This window comes from Monodon monoceros, unplaced genomic scaffold (genome assembly GCF_005190385.1).
Source record: "Monodon monoceros isolate NGI ecotype Baffin Bay Population unplaced genomic scaffold, NGI_Narwhal_1 Super_Scaffold_11, whole genome shotgun sequence".
NCBI classification, from domain to species: domain Eukaryota; kingdom Metazoa; phylum Chordata; class Mammalia; order Artiodactyla; family Monodontidae; genus Monodon; species Monodon monoceros.
The window spans coordinates 25,206,465-25,226,463 of NW_021703767.1; the positions used below are offsets into that span (position 1 = coordinate 25,206,465).

At 38.8% G+C, this 19,999-nt stretch overlaps 1 pseudogene; it reads left to right on the plus strand.

The window, feature by feature from the left end:
• Positions 1-400: 400 nt before the first annotated feature.
• On the plus strand, positions 401-19,517 carry LOC114890231 (annotated as a pseudogene).
• Positions 19,518-19,999: the final 482 nt, after the last annotated feature.

Sequence of the window (19,999 nt, forward strand, 5' to 3'; positions counted from 1 at the left end):
TCAGTCACTGCTATATGTTAAATGGAAATCTTACTATGTTCTCTGATAGAAGCTAGCATATAATTCACTACATTCCTACTTTGGAGCATTAGCTTCTTGGCACTTCCTCTCTGTCCTGGGCATAAGCTGGTCATGCCCTGCAGCCAGAGAAAGCTCTCAAGTAGAGACACATTTTCATAAAGTAGGAAGAAATGGACATATATAGTAGCTGTCCTGCAAAGCTAAGGGGTTAAGGGAATAGAGGTTGGCACTGGCAGCTACAGATTGATAGCTAAAATATTAAGAGTACACCTGGTGTGTATGTTTATGTTTCTGCTCCTGGGAGATGAAGTATCTGATAGTATTGTAAATGATGGGTACAGAATTTATAATTAGATGGCAATAAAGTATATTGAGGAGAATGGTAAACCAGGATAGTACATCCAGTGACCAGAATTCCATGGATGTGAAGGCAGTGAGAAGCATCACTAAGGGAGGGGTTAGAGGTAAGTAAGGATGGAGAGAGCTCCGTAGATCTGTGGCTCAGCATCGGTGCTCACCAGACTCAGATAGTGAGCCCAGATATGCTGTAACTGGTTACATGTTTCCTTGTGAGACAAGGAATCTCATGTTAGGAATTTAGTGAACATAGTTTTTGTTCACTCCTAGAGGCGATGGTTAGTAAGAAATCTTTCTTCTGAATTTGATTCTGGGTCAATGACTTGGTGGCAGAGATAAAACAGTTTTCAATGCATTTCACTCGACTTCCTCCTTACCCTTCTCCTCTCTTATCTCACAGACTGGCTAAAATCAGTCTCAGCTGTTCAATGCAGTAGTCTATGATCATTGAATAACAATATAATATTCATATATATTTTTTTAATTTGAAGTTCTTATGTACAAAGAACTAGGTTGTATATCCAGAAAGAGAATCAAAATTGATCCCTGAGTAGCCCAAAGAACCTTATTTTGCAGTGACAATTACCTGCAGTCCCTAATACAATTTAAGTTTATTGAAGATGTTTTCTCTTTATTAGTAATGTGATCATAATTTCCATTGGATATTGAGCTGGATAAATAAAGACAACTAAATTTTAATTGTTCAAATGCAGTATTTATTAGAAAATCTTAACAAGAAGGGATAGAAATAGAATTTGTATTTAACATGTAAAAATTAGACTAAAGGATTAAATTTTCATGATTATCACAGCCTGCTATCCCTTTCCACCTATATCCAGGATAATCAAAGTGATTTTCCTCTTTCTCTCTCTTCTCTCAGACTCTCTCTCTCTCTCCACTTTTGCAGGTTTACCTGTGCCTTCAGTTTTGGACCTATAATCTCCTGGACCTCTTTTAATCCCTAACACCAAAAAGTAGTCCAGCTGAAGTTTATGGTAACTTGGTGACAGATAAATATTGAACTAAACAAGAATCTTTTGATATTTTTACTCTCATTTGAGGATGCTTGTATATTTATAAATATGGCTGTAAACTATCATCATAAAGCACTATTTTAGTCATTTTTATACTCATGCTTTTCTATTTTAGGTGATTTTAGCGACATGCACAGTATACTTATTCTAATACATATATTTTGTGAATCTTTCAAATGCAGTTACAAAGAGTAAACTAATTGTTTTCTTCATCTCTAGTGATTGCAATATGTAGTTGTATTTTCATTTTTATAAATCTGAATGCAGGTTATCTCTTTACCAGGGAATACACTAGCTGATATTAATCCTCCCAAACAAGATAATATTATAGCTTTTGAAATTGGTATCAACACACAAGTTAATGAACAACTCAAAATTCTTAGGAAAACTATGTTTTAATTGCCAAGTACAGTTAATTAACTTCTAAACTATAATCTGGGATAAAAGAGATGTTATCTTTCATATTTCCTCTTAAAAATTCTCAGCATTTATATGTTAAGAAAGCTGAAAGAAACATTTTCCCCAAATAATTATTTTCTTTAATATTGGGATTATTTTATATATATATATATTTTTTTCCTGTACGCGGGCCTCTCACTGCTGTGGCCTCTCCCGTTGCAGAGCACAGGCTCCAGACGCGCAGGCTCAGCAGCCATGGCTCACGGGCCCAGCCGCTCCGTGGCATGTGGGATCCTCCCGGACCGGGGCACAAACCCGTGTCCCCTGCATCGGCAGGCGGACTCTAACCACTGCACCACCAGGGAAGCCCTATACATTTTAAATTTATCAACTTTATTGCATAGTATTTGTGGAACACTTCTTGTCTTATTCCACTTACAAATCTGTAGTGTTTATGATGTTCTATATTTTCAACTTATCTACATTTTCACTTTTCTTTGATGCCTACCTAGTTCAAACAGCAGTGACTGAATTATTCATTCTCAATTATCCAAATGAACTGGGATCCGTGAGGTAGGGGAAAAACTAAACATGACAACTGGAGTCTGAAAAAACTGGGTTCAAATCTTAGGTCCTGTTATTGTGAGATTTTAATAAAATGAATAAGATCATGGAAAGTGCCTGGAACCATATATATATTTTTTAATGATCTCATATATTCTCTGAACTCACATATAATTTTCTGTATCTCTTTATTACATAAAAGATAATAGGCTACTTATATACATGTCTTTTCAAGCTTGCAAGATTGACATTCAAGAAAGATCTTCCCGGACCGGGGCACGAACCCGTGTCCCCTGCATCGGTAGGTGGACTCTCAACCACTGCGCCACCAGGGAAGCCCCAGGCATTTATTTTTAATGCTTTACGTATATAAATTTATTTATTCCTCACAATAATCCTATAATGTTGGGACTTTAATGAATCTTGATTTATGCCACATTGCTTAGTTTTCATTTGTATTTATAGTTAATTCTAGCACAAGGGAAGACTTTGACAAAATGGTGATCCAATTGTGTGGCCTATAGTGGGTGGGATTCAGATGGGAAAATATGAATAATTTCTTAATATTAAAGAAGTGGAAAACTGGTATATATTAAAGTTCACAGATTATTTTTAAGGAATATGGTGAAACTGTGCTTAGGAGATACTTTGAAAGCAGTGGAGTTAAGAAACATGAACAAAGTGGTGTTTTAAAATGTATTCCTTTCTCTGATGTTAATTTTGTATGTCAACTTGACTGGCCATGGGGTGCCAGATTAAATATTATTCCTGGGTGTGCCTATGAGGATGTTTCCTAATATGATTAGCATTTGAATCCATGGACTCAGTAAAGTAGATTGCCCTCCCAATGTGGGTGGGCATCATCCAATCTGTTGAGGGTCTGAATAGAACAAAAGTCAAAGGAAAGAGGAATTTGCCTCTTTTTTCCTGCCTCACTGGTCAGTTGGGACATCTCATCTCATCTCCTGCCCTTTGCCTAGGATTTACACCATCATCTTCCCAGGGCTTCAGGTCTTCAGACTCAGAGTGAATTATATTATATTCAGACTCACACCAGCTTTCCTGGGTCTCTAGTTTGCAGATGGCAGATGGTTGGACTTCTCAGCCTTTATCATTGTGTGACCCAATAATAAATTATTATTATTTAATAATAAATCTTTCATTATATACACATATTTACCCTATTGGTCTCTTTCTCTGTAGAACCCTGATTAATACATTTTATATCTACTCAATGAGTTTTGCTATGGGTCAGGCCCTAAATTTTGTCCTGGAGATTTGTTGAACTGTGGTAGATTGAATTACTGGTCCCAGATCTTCACCCTGCCTTATAGCCTTGCCCTTTTCCAGGTAATTTAACAATTCCACTCACAAAGGAATATGCTTCCATGTCTTTTGACTTTGGACTCGTGATTTGGTTGGCAAGTGGGATGTTAGTAGATATGACACAACCAGGGGCTTACAGAGTTCAGCTTGTTCTCTTTGTCCACTGCCACCTTTGTTCATTTGAAGAACCACCTTGCTGAGCTCTGGCTAGATCAGCCAACAGGTAAATGAGCCAGCCTAGCTGAGATCAGAAAGGCTACCCTAACCAATTCACAGAGGTTTAAGGGAAAAAAACAAACAAGCGTAAAAGTTATTTTTATATGCCACTGAAATTTTGTAGCTTTGTTTGTATTATAGCAACAGCTGTCTGATACAGACGCATAAAATATAGTTTGTGGCCTGCAGTGATTCATGTTGAAGTGGTTACAATTATATAAACACATACAATACTATGTGATTATGACACTAAGGCAGGTATTTAAAAAGTACTCTCCAAGCACATATGTGGAAAAACAAATACAGATTGTCTTCAGCATTGTGATTGGATACTTGGTCATGTGTATACATTTATAAATTCAAGGATGAGTGTTCTTAACTGGTAATTTGGCATTTCAGTACATTTAGAGAGATATGAAAATTTAGTGTGGTAAAATAATCATAGAGATTTCTGCAGAGCTTTCTAGTTGCCTACCCAATATCCATTCTCCTCTTCCCATGCAAAGGCACACTAAATTTATCAGTAAAGCCAAGCAAAGATGGTATCACCCAGCCACACTTGCAGCTTGTTGTGGCCATGTAACATAGAATCTGATCAATGTAATGTAAACAAAAGTGCTGTATTTGACTTTCAAAAGGCTCCTTAAAGAAAGCTTACTCAGTTGAAAATGAACCCTTTCTGCTGTTTTCCCCATCTTGTTGTATTAAGGTACAGACCCAATATCCTGGTAACCATCTGGAAGCATGAGTGGACTTGATGGTGTATATCAGCACTGATGATGACAGCATAGAAAAATAAAAGAATCTGGGCTCCTTTCAGAGGTAGAAAGGCCTAAAACTTCTGCCCCTGGTATTTTAAGTCTGTTTCAATGTCTTATTTTAATTTTTTTTATATTTTCTGAGTATTCATAGAGGCTATCCCTAAAAAATCATAATGTAAGTGAAATTTTTCCTGAAAATGAGTGTAAAGATGCAAAACAATGTTTAGTTCATATTTTAACTCCCAAAGGCATGTAGAAAAGGTTTATTTTTCCCAGTTTTGGTATTTAGGACCGTAATGTCCCTCAGCTTCCCTATCTATACCTTCTGTAACACGTCTGAATCTGTTAATGTTCTGCTTCATCTGTATTCGTCCTGCTAATACTGTCAGTCAGGAAGGATCTGAAATATTCATTCATTCATACAGGACTTATTCATTATTTATAACATTTCACTTTGTCACATACTCCAGGTCTATATCCTTTGGGCAATTTAAAAAACTTAAAGTAAAAAATGAATATCAAATATTAGAATTTTTTAAATAATCAACTTGATGGCCAGAACATCATACCATCTGAAATTTTGATATCTTCTATAAAAATATTTCATCATTACTACTACTGTTCTCTATCTCTTGAAATAAATACTTTTATTAAAAATGAAAGTTCAGATCAATGAATTGATAGATTAATTTTATTCTGATGAATGTCAAGACTAGACCCACTCACCAACTTTATAATTCTTAAAGGCATTAAATACTCATGTGATAATAAAAACAGAAGGAATAAAAATTCATCCCTTTTAAGACAAAGTAGCATAATTTCCATCATTGTCTAGGACTTAGCTTGTTTGTCTCATCAGCTTGACTCCTCACCCCTCCTCTACATCTTCCCTCAATAACTGTGGATATTTTCAGGCCTCAGCTAAGAAAAACAATCACTATTCTTCATAATTCCTGCCTTACTTATTATTGTTGAGGAGACAAGCATCTCTTGTTATTCCATTTCATATGAAAAACCTTCTCTTTGTATCTTAAAACTTCCTTTTAGATTATTTTTACTGTTTAGGTTTTGACATTTATGTTTATATTTCATTTTCAGTTCATTTTTATATACATTTTTAGGTATAGAACAAAGTTTATTATTTTTTTCACCTATGGATATCTAATTGCTCCATCATCATTGTTGAAATGACTATCCTAACTCCTCTGAATTACTTTTATACCTCCTTTTGAAAATCAGTTGTATATATATATACGTATATACACACACACACATATATATACCCATGTATATAGATATATTTCTAGATTTGGTTTTTGGTTATTTGATCTATTTCTCTATTTTAACAACAAATATTATTGTAGCTTTATAATAAGTCTTGAAATCAGGTAATATTAATTCCCCAACTTTGTTATTCTTTTTTAATGTTGTTTGGCTCTTGTAGGTACTTTGCATTTCCATATAAATTTTAGAATCAATTTTCTAATTTCTACCAAACTTGCTGAGATTTTAATTGGAACTTTCTTGAATCTATAGAGAAAATTAGAATGAATTTACATCTTAAAATTATTGAGTCTCCAGACCCATGAATATGGTATATCTCTCTATTTATTTAAGTCTTCTTTGATTTCTCTCAGCAATATTATGCAGTTCTCAGGGAACAGGTATTTCACATTTTTAAAATCAGTTTCATTCCTAAATATTTTATACTTTTATACTTCAGAAATTATATGTTTTAATTTCTAAAATTTTATTGCTAGTGTATAGAACTTTAATTAATAAACTCATTTATTAGTTCTAGTAACTTTAAAAAATAGATTCTATTAGAATTTCTACATAGATAATCATGTCATCTATGAATAGAGACAAGTTTTCTTCTTTCTTTATATATATATATATATTTTTTTTTTTTTTTTGCCTGATTTCTCTGGCCAGAGTCTCAAATACCATGTTAAGGAGAAGTAGTGAGAGTGGACATCTTTGTCTTGTTTTTGATATTGGTGAAAAAGCATTTATACTTTCACCATTAAGTTTGGTATTAGCTATAGATCTTGATATTAGCTATAGATGCTTTATCAGGTAGAGGAAGTTACCTTCTATTCCTCGTTGGCTAAAAGTTTTTAACAAGAATAGATGTTGGATTTTTCAATTAAAAATAAAAGAGGCAAAGGGTTTGAACAGACGTTTTACCAGAGAATATATATAGATGATAAATAAGCCTATGAAAAGATGCTGAACATCACTGGCCATTAAAAAAATGTAAAGTAAAATTGCTATGAAATACTGTTATACATCTATCAGAATGGTTTAAAATAAAAAGGCCAATCACACCAAGTGTTTTTGTGAGAATGTAGAGGAACTAGAACTCTCATACACTGCTGTTGAGAATGTAAAATGATAAAGCCACTTTGGAAACAGTGTGGCAGTTTCTTAAAAAGTTTAATATATATCTCCACTTATGAGTCATCCCTTCTATTGCTAGGTATTTACTCAAGTGAAATAAAAGCACATGTCCATAAAATAACTTATAAACAATTGTTGTTAACAGCTTTATTTGTAATAATCAACTCTAATGTCCATCAACAGATCAATGGATAAACACATTGTGGTATATACATACAGTGGAATAATATTCAACAATCAAATAAAATGACCTATTGATAATACACAACACGTTTACTCTCAAAATAATTATACTGAGTGAAAGAAGTCAGAGAAAAGAATATACACTACAAATAACTCCATTTATGTAAAATTTTACAAAATGCCAACTAATGTCTAGCGAACAAAATTAGATGAGTGGCTTCCTGAAAATGGTGGGCAGGTGGGCAATAAGAAATGATTAGGAAGGGACTTAAGGAAACTTTTTGAGATAATGGATATGTTGATTACTTTGACAGTGGTGATGGCTTCACAGGTATATACATAGATCAAAACTTGTCAAATTATACATTTTTAATTCATGCAGTTTAATGGAAGTTAATCACACCACAATAAAGCTGATATCTAGAATAAGGAAGGGACAGCCTGAATCACTCTCAAATCTTGTTAAAAATACTTATTTTTAAATTGTGAATTATATAGATGCTTGTCATAAATAAGACAGACATTATTATTTTGACAATTATTGAATACCTCCTCTAGGCAGTAGTATTACTGAATAGATTTTTTAAATGTGTTAAACAATCTAGTATTTATAACTGCACCAGAAATCACTCTATGTTGGTTTGTTGTAAACCAGACTAGCAAATTATTATCGACCATTTGTTTGTGATTGAGAGTAGTTTGATAATGTTTCCTATACTGTATGCTGTTTACCTAGAAATATTCATCATCCATGTTCTAGTTATCACCACCCATCTATTCACCAATAAAGTGCATTCCCTCCCAGACATATTGACAAGAGATATTTGTCGAATTGTGCATTTTAATCTTAATTATTTTATACAATATTTTTAAACAGTAGATGTTATTTTAAACATCGAAATAGCAACTTAGCTGATAAACCAGCATCAGTTACAAGATATTCCACTAATATCTCATTAAAATATATATGTGAGCAATGTAGGTGATGCTACTAAGACAGTTTTTGTTCATTTGGGGAAGATAATTGAGTTAATTATAATGAAGTCTCCATAAAAGTAACAGAGAATTATTGGTGGATCTTTAGGGGAAAAATATTGGAAATAGTCCTTTGGACTTCTGTAAATTATTTAAAATTCAAATATCTGATTAAATGTATTTTTTTCATGCCCCTTCTTAACTCTCATCCCCAAAGCAGCTATAATTTGGGGGAGTAAAATATTTAAATTATGGAGAAAAAAATTGGGAGAGTGTAATATGTCAACTTTATGTGCCCACTTGACTGGGCTAAGGTATGCCCAGACATTCAGTCAAACAGTATTCTGGGTGTGTCTGAGATGGTGTTTCTAAATGAGATTAACATTTCATTTTATTGACCTGAAACAGATAGACTGCCAGATATTTCTCCAGCAAAGATTCGTTGATTTGGGATCAGCAGAGAATTGCACTTCAGGGTCTACAACAATGGTGAGGCATGTATAGATGCCCAAACAGAAAGGGAAGGAAAACAGTTTTATAGAGGTGAAAAGGAAGGTGGAAGGGCTACAGTAAACAAAGAGTCTATGGCTTTTCATTGGCTGAGTTCTTGTCAGGAAAGAAAAGAAATCTCTCTGCTATTGTCACAGGGTGAGAGAGCTCCCCTTCTGGTCTCCAAACTCTTACTGAGGTTTCTTTTATTGTTTACATTTTCCCCTTTTCATCAAGATCTTTCTCTGAAAACACTGCTGGTCAAGAGTCAGGTTTTCTATGGGCTTCCCTGGTGGTACAGTGGTTGAGAGTCCGCCTGCCGATGCAAGGGACGAGGGTTCCTGCCCCGGTCCGGGAAGATCCCACGTGCCGCGGAGCAGCTGGGCCCGTGAGCCATGGCTGCTGAGCCTGCGCGTCCGGAGCCTGTGCTCCGCAATGGGAGAGGCCACAACAGTGAGAGGACCGAAAAAGAGTCAGGTTTACTGGTTTTTGCAGCTTTTTGTTCCTCAATGCCAGGGAAGACCTTTCCTGGGTATAATGTCCCATGTCAGAAGGAAAGTGCACATATTGGAAATTTATTAAGGTTACATTCAAGTAACAAGGAGGGGTAGGAGGGAGAACTCTCAGGCCCTTTTTATATAAAGTCCATATGTTATTAAGATTATAGACACTGGAGATCATCTGAAGCATTAGGTCATCATCAAATGTTTAGTGACAAACTTCCAACAGGCCTGGTCCAGATATCTTTGGAAAGCTGTTTCATCAGAAGTCTTCTGCTTCAATTCTAGGAAAAATTTACTTTCAAGGTAGCACATTCTTTTTCATATTCTATTCCATTTAACTTTTTTTTAAGGCCTTCAGACCATGTCATCTGGTTCTTCTCATAAAATTGGGTCGGATTTGTTATTGTTGAGTAAAACATATAGAGGTTCAGACATAAGAGAGAAATTTGGAGTACAATTTTGGCAATAACCAACTAGCCCAAGAAAGCCTCACAGTTGGTGCTTAGTTTTGGGTTTGGGAAACTTAGGATGCCATGAAGTCCATCTGGATCTAAGTGTACCCCTTGTTCTGATATCAGATGCCCAAAACCAGATGGGCAAATTGCAAATTTTCTTTGGAGACCTTATGTCCTTTTAAGGCTAAAAACTTTAGCAAGTGGATGTTCTCTTCCTGGGAGGAGGCTTGAGAAGAAGAGTAAAGAAGCAAATCATCCACATATTGCAACAGTAGAAACTCTAGGGAACTTAAGAAACTCAAGGGTGTGTATCATCCAGATCATCCTTTAGGATTTGGGAGAAATAAGAAGGACTCCCAGTGTAACTCTGAAGCATTACTGTCTAGGTGGATTGCTTTTCTTGCTAAGAGAAGGGAAAAAGGTATTGGCTGTCTCCATCAACTGGAATACTAAAGAATGCACAGCATAAATCAATTAGAGTAAAGATTTACTTTGTTGGGAATAGATATTAGTAATGTATGAGAATTAGGAATAACAGTGTGTCAAGGGATAACAATGTTGTTTATTGCTCAGAGGTCCTGGACAAACTTTCACCCTCAGTACTTAGGTTTTCCCACCTGTAAAATGGGAGTGTTAATGTGACTAGTACAAGGGATAAGGAGGCCTTGAGCCTTGTAATCTTCCATTATGTCCTTTATACCTTGAAGGTCTTCTTTACTTATAGCATATGATTAATAATGGGAAGAAGTTTTGAGGGGTCTGTTTGAATCTTGATGGGAGGTGCATTGTGAAATTTGCCAACAACAGTTGGAGATTTTGCCCATAAGGAAAGTGGCAGCTGATTCAACAGGAACAAATAATCAGTGTTTCCAGAATCAGCTCTAGTACCTACTGTCGGAGTCAGAACAAATAAAAGATGTCAAAGTGCCATTTAATTCACCTGGTTGGTTACATTGATTTCTAGAATTATTTTATTCCAGTATAATACTTCTCTTGAAGTCTCCACCTAATAAGTGGACAAGGGCAGAGGAGAAAAGGGTGTGTATCTTCCAAAGGGCCTAAACAAAAGGAAATAAGTTCAGAGACAGGATCCTCTTGAGGTTTATTAGAGATTCCCACTATCTGAACTATTTTAGTACTGGGAGGTAGGGACAGTTTTACAGTAGTGGGGTTGAGCACCAAGAGAGTGGCTCTGTTGTCCATTAGGACTGGAAGAGATTTATCTCCAGTCTGGAGGGATGTTTCTCCAAGCCAATTAAGAGGAAGGAAGGGGCTTCTCTGGTGGAGCAGTGGTTGAGAGTCTGACTGCCGATGCAGGGGACACGGGTTCGTGCCCCTGTCCGGGAAGATCCCACATGCCGCAGAGTGGCTGGGCCCGTGAGCCATGACCACTGAGCCTGCACGTCCGGAGCCTGTGCTCCGCAATAGGAGAGGCCACAACAGTGAGAGGCCCGCGTACCGCAAAAAAAAAAAAAAAAAAAGAGGAAGGAAGAGCCCCTGTAGTTCCTTGGAGCCCAGTCATTGAGAATTAGGAGGATGCTGGAAAGGCTGATTTGAGGGCTGAAGACACCTAAAGTGCTTATTTGTACCAATCTCTTTCCCAATCTTCTGGCTGTTTGCAATAACAGCAAAAACTAGGAGGATTTGGTTTCACTTAGGAGCCTTCATTTGCTGGAGTTGAAGATTAAGAATTTTGGCAGCCTCTCTTGGAAGTGACTCGTGTAGAGTATGAGAGAGCTGATTTGTCAGATTAACTAAATCTGAAGTGGACAGAGTTTCTCATTCCTTCCTGGTCCTTTTTTACTAGAAAGGAAAAGTCTCAGTTCAGTCCATTAATAAACATACAGTTAAAAGCTAGTTGGGTGGAATCAACATTTGATGGAAGACCAGATTTTTTTAAAAAACGACCTACAGTTGATAGTAATAGTTAATAGTAGGTTCAGAAGATTTTCTTGTGCAAGTCTGAATTTTGTTCCAATCAATAGTAATTGCTTTCTGAAGTTACCTAATGATTGCTGATTGCCCATATAAGTTAGTGGGCTGTTTTCCGGGTTGTAATTCTAGAGACCTTTCAGGATTTTCTCAATTAGTAGTTTTCATTCAATGCTAGTCCTGGCTTTCACCCTTTCATGGAGAAGCAAAAGAACTAGCTGATATAGGTCAGAGAAACCATGTTGATAAATTTGAATGACTATATTAAATTCCTCAGCAAACGTGAGGAATTTCTTCAGTTATGTTAGGAAAATCTTTACTATGGCTCACAGCTCAGCTTTAACCCAGGAAGTCTAAGAAATGAAGCGTTTAGCCTCTGAATCCTCAGAAGACTTCATTTTAAAGGGACAGGTTCTGATAATTTTAGAGGAAAAGGGAGTAGGGAGAGTTTCAGAGAAAAGGGGAAGTTTGCTGGGAGCATTAGTATGGTGAATTTGAGGGTATGGGGGTGGTGTAGAAGGGAAGGAAGGAGATGGAGCCAGACGTGGAGCCTGAGAGAAAGAAACCAAGGAAGAAGAGCCTGAGGTTTCAGGAAACATTTTGTTTTTCTTAAATATTTTTTGTCTCAGTTAATCTTAAAATCTTATTATGCAGAAAGGCAATTATAGGCTCCTGAAAAGTTGAGAAACCTCAAAATACCAACAGGAATAAGCAGTCCACTCACTTCTGGAAAATTTTGAGCTATTATAGTCCAATTCAGTTTCAAGGAAATTAAGTTTGGGGATTTCACAAGTCTCCCATAGTGGCCACTGATATTCTAAATTGCCTTTAGTCATGCATGTTTATTTTAGTTAGAAATGAGCATGAGGGGGCTTCCCTGGTGGCGCAGTGGTTAAGAGTCCACCTGCCGATGCAGGGGACACGGGTTCATGCCCCGGTCCGGGAAGCCGCGGAGCGGCTGGGCCCGTGAGCCATGGCCACTGGGCCTGCGCATCCGGAGCCTGTGCTCCACAACGGGAGAGGCCACAACAGTCAGAGGCCCGCATACCACAAAAAAAACAACAAAATAAAACAAAACAAAACAAAACAAAACAAAAAAACAAAAGAAATGAGCATGAGGAAGGACCTCTGCTTTTAAACATAAAACTGGACAGAGCCTTTGTGAGAGAAGCACCCTCAAAATACTTAGATAACTGGGATCCCATCTCCTAGAGGTTTTTCCTCTAGAGAAAAGAACAATTTTCAAGCAGCATAAACAGCTTACAGCACAAATGGCTCAATTCAAATAGTGTGCAAGCTAACCCCAGCCTGTCTTAAGGAGACAGTTTGGCCTTGGAGGAGCCAGGCCAGAGACCTTTTCTTTAGCCAGTGCCCAGAAGACAGTTTTCCAAAGGAGTAGGCCAAAAGCTGAAAACCTGGCACCGTTTCAGATAAAGAACACTTGTTCACAAAGGAATGGGTAGAGGCTAGACAGCTTCAGGAGAAGCAGCCCCTGTTCTGAATGGAAAAGGCCAGAGGCTTGCCAGTTTCAGGGAAACAGTATGATCTCAAAATCAGACTGAAAAGCCAAATGAGTACTCGCATACAAAACACGGCCTAACCAGAAAGGCAGAACCCTTAAATGGATCCCCAGTAAAGCTTGGAGAGGTTCAGATGCAAGGAATGCATGAGCTTGAATCCAGGAGAAGGATGTACCTTCAGACAGTAGGCTCTGTGAGAAAAGCAGTGAGTGACAAAGGTCTCATTTGTGGGTACTGGACCTTTTGTGCACCAGTTCAATAGACCTCGAGCTGTGAGGGGTCCCTGTACAGTCTTCCAAAACATTGACCTAAAACAATGGACAGCCAAATTTTTCTCCAGAAAAGATGGAGTTATTTAGGATCAGTAGAGAACTGCAGTTCAGGGTCTGTAACCATGGAAAGCCATGTACAAGTTCCCACATGGAAAAGGAAGGAGAACACTTTTATAGAGGGAAAAAGGAAGCTGGGAGAGATATAGTAAACAAAGAGCCCATCCATGGCTTTTCATTGGCTGACTCTTTGCCAGGAAAGACAAGGAGTCTTTCTTCTTCTTAATGGTCTCTGCTATTGTCACAGGGTGAGAGAGCATCCCCGTTTGGTCTCCCAACTCCACTTAACTGAAGTTTCTGTTTATTAATTTTGTACAAGTTGGTGGAGTGAGTAAAACAGACCCTCTCCAATACAAGTGGGACCAGTTGAAGGATTGAGTAACCAAAAGACTGACCCTCCAGAGAGTAAAGGGAACATCTCCTACCTGACTGCCTTAGAGCTGGAATATGGATTTACTGATGCCTTTGGACTCAAACTGAAACACAGGCTTTTCCTGAGCCTCAGGCCTACTGACCTTTGGACTGGAGCTATACTGTTGGATCTCCTGGTCCTCAGGCCTTCAAACTGAGACTAGAACTACACTATTGACTCTCCTGGGCCTCCAGCTTGAGGGCTGCTGATATATATATATATATATATATATATATATATATATATATATATAGTGTTTCTGTTTCTCTGCAGAACCTTGACTAACACAGATTTTGGTACCAAGAATGATTGAAGAGGGACAGAATTGTAAGGATAAGTTTTCTAATTTAGTTCTGGGGGTTCTGGAACTGACTCTCAAATCTTATTATATTTAAAGATATGAATGACTTTATTTCCAATAGTAAAAGAGATCATTGATAGTCTACAGAATGATCTAGCAATGGAGGTATACAAAATGTCACCACTGGGTAATCCTAATCAACTTTTTGTAAGACGCAAGGAGCTTGATAACTGTGTATTTGATACTTTGGGATTTTTTTCTCAAACTAATGAATGTCAGTGAGACTGGTGGGTTGCTCCTAATGTCAATGGACAAAGTAGGGAAAGAAATGAATGAGATCAGGGATTTTAATTCCAAGGTCAAGGGTCACATGAAGACCTAAAAACTTCTGTGTGTGCCTTGAAAGAGACTTATCTTCCATAGGCACAAGACAGAGAATGTTGAAAACCTAACCCAGAATTCCTTCCTGCCAATGGATGAATTTCAATGCAAATTAAATTCCCAACCTCACAGAGTGTCTACTGTAAATGTGAGGGCATTACTTTTTAAAGAATAGGATCCTATAAGCTGGAAAGGGGACTTGTGGGAAGACCCCAGTAAAGTTGGGGATATCAAACCCCTAAATTCTGGTGAGTCTTCTTTGCCCATGGAAGAGGCCTCCCCACTCCCAGTGGAAGCAGCCTCCACATTCTCTGTGTAAATGCCTCTCCACCTTGTCTGAAAAGATCAACTCTGCATTCCCTGAGGAAACTGTGATGACCTCCCCAGAGGCAGTTGTTATCGCAAGACAATGCAGATTCTCCTCGGGACTCAGTCCCCTCCCCCAGTCTTCTTTGCTTCTAGGCCTATAATTAGACTCAAGTCCCAGCAGACCCCTAAAAGTGAGGAATAAAGTGTAACCCATGAGGAGGTGCACTAACACCTCCAAATAGCTACTTGAGTTTTCTAATTTACACAGACAGAAATTTGGGGCACATGTCCTCTGGGCATGGAAGGGTGTGGGATAATGTTGGAAAAAATATAAAGTTGGACCAGGCTGAATTTATTGATATGGGCTCTCTAAGCAGATTCTACATTTAATATTGCAACTTGGAGAGTTAGAAATGACTAACAGTTTGTTTGCCTGAAACATAGATCATTGACGGGTGGCCCACAGTGAATGAGTTAGAAATGTCAGACTGAAGATGAATCTGGCCTCTGTACCCCAACACCAAACTAAATCTCAGAGACAGAGTTTTGGGTGAAGTAGGAAAGAATAGTTTTATTGCTTTGCCAGGCAAAGTGGGCCACAGCAGACTAATGCCCTTAAAACTGTGTGTCCCAACCTGGAGCATGTAGTGAGGAGTTTTATAATAATGGTCCAAAGGTGGTGTGAACAGCTCATGGACATTCTTCTGATTGGTTGGTGGTGAGGTAAGTGGGAGTCAGCATCAACCTTCTGGTTCCAACCTGTCTGGGGTCTACATGCTTGTGGGCAGCATACAGTTAACTTCTCCCACTTGGTGAGTATGCAGAAATTTTTCAGTATCTGCAAAACTGCTCAAAGATATTGTTATGTATACCTCTTGAGGGAGAACCAGGACCTTGCCCCAAGGCTGCACTATTGTTTCTTGACTGTTCCTCCCTTTTCTCTGTATTGCCTCCCTTCTCTAATTAGCAACTGTTTTGGGCAAGGTCATGGAGGCTGAATGAAGCCTATTTCCTGTAATTGAGAAATGGGGGACACAGAAAGGCTTTTGTGCCCAGGAACCCCACAGGGTTCTGCTCAGTTTCAGAACCTGCCTTGATTTAATGTAGAAGAAGTGATTCAAAGGCTTAGTGGGATTGGAATTTTAGAATAGATTTGTCATTTAAAAACTACTCACCCACACTGAGAAGGTCCAGAGATACAACTTTCATCACATCTGTGAGGAATGCTTTTGTAAGCTCTGCGATCACTCTTTGTTGTAGAACAGACCTTACAGTGGGCACTGTGGTCATTGAATTGGGAAACCTAAATGCAAGGGGAGTAATTGATCCTGGAGTGGTAGGGACAAAGTGTCAGCATCAACCACCAAAGGCAAGGTGAGTGTGGTTCCCATAAACAGACCTTAGGGTGAAAGCAGTAATAAGAATTGTTTGACTCACAGAGACCTATGACATTGGCTAGTTGATCCTGGAGTTCCTAGAAGTGAAATAAATAGGAAATCTATTAAAATGTTACTTGATCTGTAAAAGCAGAAAAATTCTAGAACAAGTGAACAAAAGTCTAAACTGAATCAAACAATGGGAATGTGGACATAACCCACGAGACCAGATTTCTGAGCCAGTTTGCAGACCCAGAAAACTTTGAATGAAGAGAAGGTTGGACCCCCTTGAGGAGGGCCCCTGGTACACTGCTAAAAATGTATCATTCATTTTTCTCCTAGCCTTACTCAAAGGGACCTATGATCTTTTGCCAGGGTAACTGTGCATTGGGGGAAAGGAAGTCATCAGACGTTGGGGGGCAACGGCTCTGAACTGACACTAATACCAGGAGACCCAAAGCATCACTGTTGTCTATCAGTCAGAGTAGGGACCATTGGAAGTCTGGTGACCAGTTGAGTTTTAGCTCAAGTCTATCTCATAATGGGACAAGTGTATCTCCCAACCCATCCTGTGGTTACTTCCCCAGTTCTGAAATGCATAATTGGATTAGATACACTCATAAGTTGGCTTTGTCCCCTGACCGATGAACTGAGGGCTATTATGGTCAGAAAGGCCAAGTGGAAGATGCTGTTAACTGTCTCTAGGAGAATAATAAGCCAAAAGCAGTCCTGTAGGGATTGCAGCGAACAGTGCCACCATCAAGGATTTAAAGGATGCAGTGTGGTGATTTCTACTACATCCCCATTGAACTTGCTTATTTGGCCTGTGCAGAAGACAGATGGACTTCGGAAAATAACAGTGGATCATCATAACCTTAACCAGGTTGTGACTCCAATTGCAGCTTCTGTACCAGAGGTGGTTTCACTGATTGAGGAAATTAATGTATCCCCTGGTTCCTGGAATGCAGCTATTGATCTGGCAAATAATTTTTTCCTCCATACTTGTCAGTAGGATCATCAGAAGCAGTTTGTTTAGAGCTGGCAAGGCCAGCAATACAGTATCACTCTCTTACCTCAAGAGTCTATCAACTCTCCTGCTCTATGTCATAATTTAGTTCCCAGAGATCTTGATCACTTCCCTTCCACAAGGTATTACACTGGTTTATTACACTGATGACATTATGCTGATTGGACCTCCTGAGCAGGAAAGAACAACTACTCCAGACTTACTGGTAAGAGATTTACCTGTCAGAGTGTGGGGGAAAAAATATGACAAAAATTCAGGGGCCCTACCTCAGTGAAATTTCTAGGAGTTCAGTGGTGTGAGGCATGACAAAATATCCCTTCAAAGGTGAATCTGGTCCCTCCTACAACCAAAAAAGAAGCACACCACCTAGAGGACCTCTCTTGATATTGGAGGCAACATATTCTTCATTTGGGTTTGTGTCTCTGTTCTATTCACTGAGTAATCCAAAAAGTTGCTAGTTTTGAGTGAGGCCCAGTACAAGATAAATCTCCTCAACAGACCCAGGCTGCCATGGAAGCTGCCCTGCTGCTTGGTTCATATGATCCAGCAGATCCAATGGTGCTTGAAGTGTCAGTGGCAGATAGGGATGCTGTTTGGAGACTTTTGCAGTCCCCCATAGGTGGATCACAGTGCAGGTCCTCAGGATTTTGGAGCAAAGCCCTGCTATCCTCTGTAAATTACTATCCTTTCAAAAAACAGCTCTTGGCCTGCTACCGGGCAATAGTAGAGACTGAACAGTTAACCATGGGCTGCCAAGTTGCCATTATAGCTGCCTATCATGAACTGGGTGTAATCTGACCCACCAAGCCATAAAGCATGAACGCCAACACCTCATCTTTGAATGGAAGTAAATGCACCTGATCAGATTTGAGCTAGCCCAGAAGGCACAAGTAAGTTACATGAAGTGGCCCAAATACTCATGGTCCCCACTCTTGCTACACTGTTTTCTCTGTCCCAGCCTACACCTTTGGCCTCAGGAAAAATTCCATAAGATTGGTTGACAGTGAAAGAGAACTATTGGGCCTGGTTTGATGTTTCATTGATGTTTCTGCATGATAGGCAGGCACCACCTTAAAGTAGACAACTTTAGCACTGCAATTCTTTTCTGAGACATTCATGAAGAACAGTGGGGAAGGGGAATCTTCCCAATGGACAGTACTTTGAGATGGTTACCCAGATGTTCACTTTGCTTGGAAGGGGAAATGGCCAGTCATGAGATTATATACTGATTCATGACCTGTGGCCAATGTTTGGCTGGATGGTCAGGGATTTGGAAGGAACATGTTTAGAAAACTGGTGACAAGGAAATGTAGGGAAGGAGCATGTGGGTAGACCTCTCTGAATGGAAAGAAAACAAGAAAATATTTCTGTCCCATATGAATGATCATCAAAGAGAGCATTTTAACAATCAAGTGGATAGAATGACACATTCTGTGTATACCACCCGTCAGCATTTTTCCTCAGCCAGTGGACTCAGGAACAAAGTAGCCATGGTGGCAGGGATGGAGGTTATGCATGCATTCAGTGCCATGGACTTCATTCACTAAGGCCAACCTGCATTCAGCCACCACTGAGGTCCAACCTGCCAGCAGCAGAGCCCAACACTGAATCCCTGATATGGCACCGTTCCCTGGGAGTGGTCAGCTAGCTACCTGGTGGCAGGTTGACTAACTTTGACAGCTTCTATCTAGGAATGGGCTATGTTTTACTCTTACTGGAATAGATTTACTCTGAATACAAATTTCCTTTCCCTGCAGGCAATGCTTCAAAACCCTCATCTGTAGTCTTTCAAAATGCTTTATCCACCATCCTGATATTTTACACAGCATTGCTTCTGATTAAGGAATTCACTTCACAGCACAAAAATTATGTCAATGTGCTCATAATCATGAAATTCTCTGTTTTCCATGACAGAATGGTATAATAGCTTTTTGAAGACTCAGTTACAGCACCAGCTAGGTGGCAATACTTTGCCAAGCTGAGGTAAGATTCTCCAGAGGCTACATATGCTCTGAATCACCATTCAATATATGGTGCTTTTTCTTCCACAGCCAGGATTAATGGGTCCAGGAATCAAGAAGTGAAAATGAGAATGGTACCACTTACTTTTACCTCTAGTGACACACCCTAGCAAAATTGTTGCTTCCTGTTACCATGACCTTATACTCTGCTGTCCTAGAGGTTTTAGTTCCAAAAGAAGGAATGCTTTCACTAGGAGATACAACAATGTTTCCATTAAACTGAAAGTTAAGACTGTTGCTCAGCCATTTTGGGCTCCTTATGCCTCCAAATCAACAGGCAAAGAAGGGAGTTAATGTGCTGTCTTGGATGATTGATCCTGACTACCAAGGGGATGTTGGACAACTACTCTACAGTGGACATAATGAAGAATGTGTCTGGAATATAGATTTCTTAGGACATCTCTTAATATTACCATGTTTTGTGACTATGGCCAATGGAAAACTACAGTCCAATCCAGGCAGGACTACTGATGGCTGTGACTCTTCAGGAATTCAGAAATAAAGGTGTGGGTCAGCCTACCAGTTAAAGAACTTCCACCAGCTGAGTTGCTTGCTAAAAGCAGAGGGAATACAGAATACCATATGGTTTAAAAAGAAGAAGTTAGTCATAAATACCAGCTTTGAGCACAAAATCAGTTACAGAAATAAGGACCTCCTCACTATGTAATGACTATGTTGGGGGATGTGTGTGTGTGTGTGTGTGTT